Genomic DNA, 4,129 nt, shown 5'->3' with positions numbered 1-4,129 from the left:
GGAAGCCGGCGTGATTGTGTTTACTCCAAAATCTGGGCCGATTTAGTTGTCGGTGCGCATCATTAATCTTCTTCTACAATCCTTTCCCCATCTGCTCCCACTTTTTAATGAACTGCCACTTGCCACACTCAATAAAATCAGCGCGTCGCAAGGATCGCGGCGAGAGGGGGAAGCGAGAGGCAGAGCAGGGAGGGAGGGGACGGCGATATAAAGGTACGCGCTTGGCTTTGGGAAGATGCCGTCTCATCTACATGGGCAAATGAATCGCAACATCCCTCCCCAAGACACTTTTGGCTGCCTTGCCCCTGAGCAAGTTGCTAATAACCACATCAGAGCGTGCCGAGCGCAAGCCTTACGATGCAAAATGTCAACCCAAGTTTGATCCCGGCTCTGCTGTTTTACACAATTATTTTCAGCGCGTGAATACTGCAGGCGGCACCGAGATTGTAGTTCTCCAGCTTGCTGGCAGCTCTGGGGATTCATCCCATATCAGGCTATTACCTTCTGATTACTTTCCTTGGCAGGCAACCCGTTCGGAGCTGGCAAATAAACAATAGGGAAGAGTGTGATGGGGAGCTTAGCTTTCAAATTACACTTTTCAATCATTTGTCACACCAAAGATATAATGAGTGTTTAATACAAAACTCAAAAGGCTGCGGGGCTGGCGGCGGGGGCTTCACTTACATGGAGGATGCTGAGTTTGGGTGGAGCTCAGAAACTTCATCTCCATTTCTCCGGCTTTCTGTTGGGAATGGTGGTGGGTCCAACTGAGCAGGACATGCTGGAAAAGCCCCGTGCCTGGGAACTGTGCTGGGATGGCCCAGTGGGAAAGAGCTAGAAACTGTCCAGGCATCACCTGTGCAGGGGAACCACATGGTGGGTGCCGTCCCACCACGCTCACGGGGACATCCCCATCCCTGGTGATGGGGAGGACTGGTGTGGGACACAGAGCCACCCACCCACACTAATTCTTAAGCATTTCTTGTCTTAATATTACTCGTGGTCAGAAGATCCCATCCCAGTGTGGATCTAACATAGAAATCCACACCAGCTCCAGAGTCATGTGCCCCTTCCCCCCAGAGTTCCCTGCCGCAGGCGGGGAGGAGGAGATGCTTTTGGAGGCAGGAGGAGGCTGCCTTGGCCTCAGCATCCTTCCCCCACAGTGTGTTTTGGTCCTGCCTCGTTATTCAGGCTCGAAGTCTCTCTGCCCACATGTCAGACAAGAGAGAAGAATAGAAATCACTCCTTAAAGTTCACAACCCGTCACTCCGGCTTTCAGAAATACAAGCAAAAATGGCAAAGCAGTAGGGGGAAAATCCATTTCTTTCGAGATGATCTTTCCCTGGAACATGTCCTGTTGATTTGCAGTCAGGGAAAGGCGAGTGTGTTCGTCTGAGATAGGGGGAATCAGATCTGTCTAAACTCTCTGCTACTCCAAACTCCCCCCTTCGAAAGAGCTTCTAAAAAAAGAAAAGCCAAGAGAGAGAGAGAGAGAGAAATCTCTGCTGCCCAAAGCCCTTTCCTTGGAGAATGTGTCCCCTGAGGACCAGCTCTCCTCTGCTTCTCCTGTGCCAGTGGTACGGGGAGGATGCAGCCAGTGTTATCCCTGGGAGCAGAGCTGGGATGGGCTCTTCCCAGCCTGGAGTGTTTTGGGCTGGATGCTGCAATCCCCGAAGCTGCTCGAACCATGTTCAGGACCACGGTGACCTGTGCATCCCACTGCCTGGCCAGCTTGGGCACAGCAAGAGCCTTTATCACAGAAATCCCTGGATTTCTAAAAGGACAAGAGGGCTTTGTAGGGATGTCCCTTGCTCCTGCGGCTCTCAGGGGACCAACACACCGTGGGCAATACAGATAGCTCTGCTCATGGCCTCAAAGCTTCCAGCCTCCTCGCTGCAGGGAGAGGGGCTGGAGCACCCACCGTGGCCTCCCCACCCCACCTCGGGCTGCTCTCGGACCCACATCTGGCCCCTCGGCCACAGCTGTGCCACCAGCTGGTGTGGCTGATGCCATCGGTCCAAACCCAGCGGGACCAGGCTGCCATCCCAGCCGCCACCGTGGGAATCCAGCAGCCCAGGGGCTCTTATTAGAAATTATTCGTTAATGCAGCGACCTGGGAGCGGCTGGGGACGCGGGGCCCCGCGCCGGTGCAGCACTGCCATCTCTCGTCCACGCTGCCGTGGGGACAGCCCAGGGGTCACCCACCCGTGGCAGCTGCGAGGGGGTCCCCTCAGGGCTGCGCATCCCTGGAGCATCCCTGAACCCCTCTGTGGGACCCGCCCCACACCAGGCAGGGGCTGCGTGGCCTGCGAGGAGCCAAGGCTCTCACCAGGCACGGGAAGGGGAAATGCAGCTCTCAATTAGCAAAATAAAGCAGAGAAAAATAAACTCTTCATCAAAAAATAAGGGGAAAAAAATGCCAAGTGTGACCTATAAACATCTGCTCCCGTTCCCCTCCAGTTATTGCGGAGAAAGAAGCCAAAGATATTTCAGGCTTCTGATACATCTGCAAAGGGGTTTTGGGTCTGTATTGGGGGTTTTTCTCTCCTCCCAATCACTTTTCATGGTGTAACAGCTGAAAGGCCCCATGGAAAGGATGCCAAGTCCTCCCTTCCCTTCACCCAGGCACCAGGGATGCTGTCCAAGGGAGGGGGCAGCAGCCCAAAAGCCACGGGAGACCCAGGAGGGGCAACGAGGAACAAAACCCAAAGATCGAGCAGTGCCGGGAAATCCTGCCAGGAGCTCAGGAGAGCAGAGGGAAGCAGGGTGTGTAACCTCGGAGATGAGCCCACGGAGGGTCTGCAGGGCCACGGGGGGCTCTGCAGGGAACCCACGTAGTGACGGGGGAGTGGGAGACACAGGCAGCCGAGATAGCGGCAGGAGAAAGAGGGAGGTGGGAGAGTAAAGGGAGCGAAGCGGAGGGGAGACGTTGATGCAGGAGAGAAGGGAAAAGGTTAGATATGAAATACAGGAGAGCAAGGAGGAGAGCTGTAAAGAGGCTGCCCTGGTGCTCCAGCAGCGACAGCACAGCCAGAACGGTCGGGCTTCTGAAGTGCCAGATCCATCTGGATAAATCCCAGCCATCGCCACGCACCGTTTCTCCAGAGGCAGCAGCTCCCCCAGAACCTGGGCTGACTTTTCCTCACTTCCCATCCACCCCATAATGCTCACTCTTTGTTCTGCCCGTTTTGCACGAGCCCCTCTGTGCAAACCTCCAGATTCTCTCCTGCTCAGCCACAATCTCAGAGAGGGAACTCTCCACAGAGAAATTCCCGGCAGCCCAAACCACAGGGACCAGCCTCAGACACATGCTGGGTGGAGGGAGTCACATCCATCCTCTCCGGGAGAGCTCCACGCTCCTGGACACGCTCTTGGGCTGGAGGGTTTTAAACAGAACCTTTCAAAAAAACGTTCATCAGTTCATCAGCATCAGTGAGATCTGGAACATCCTGGGTGCAAATGGTGGCCCTGCCAGTCTGGGCTATTTTGACCTTCACAAGCAGTGACAGCAAAGCAGAGGAGGGAGAAGGCACCACGTCATGGGCAGGGGACAGTGCTGGCAACTGGCAGCAAGTCCGGTGTCATCTCCCACCCCAGAGCAGGTCTGGGGACAGCCACCCATCCCCTCCTCAGCCCTGGAGGGAGCAGGAGCCCAGGGACCCCCATGTGTCCCCACCCCAGCCTGACCACTGCCAGGGACCACTCCGCTAATATAGGGCATCAAACAGCCTGGAATTAGCTCTTGATCTTAATTACACACATTACTGATGAGCTCATCAACTTAATCTAATTAGTCTGCAGAGCTCAATTGCCTGTCCCTTTTTCTTAAATAATGTGCTGTGTAAGCCTATTAGCCCTTTTGGTAAAACCTGTTTGCTTATATGACTTGTCACCCAGCACTGCCACGCACACCGTGTCACCCATCGTCACCTCCCCATCCCCCTTGTCCCCAGGGATGGGGAAAGGTGCCTTCCTGAGGGGTAGGGGGCTGGGCACCCCTTAGCAAACCCCACCTGGGCTGGGCAGGCTGAGACCCAAGCCACCTTCGCCGCCTTCCACAAAGCCAGCGTCTGGGCTGGGCAAATGCCCTCGGCTGGGGGGAACGGACAACACACACCGGGAGGCCCCG

This window comes from Antrostomus carolinensis, unplaced genomic scaffold (assembly GCF_000700745.2).
Source record: "Antrostomus carolinensis isolate BGI_N321 unplaced genomic scaffold, ASM70074v2 scaffold26160, whole genome shotgun sequence".
NCBI classification, from domain to species: domain Eukaryota; kingdom Metazoa; phylum Chordata; class Aves; order Caprimulgiformes; family Caprimulgidae; genus Antrostomus; species Antrostomus carolinensis.
This window is presented reverse-complemented; position numbering follows the sequence as displayed.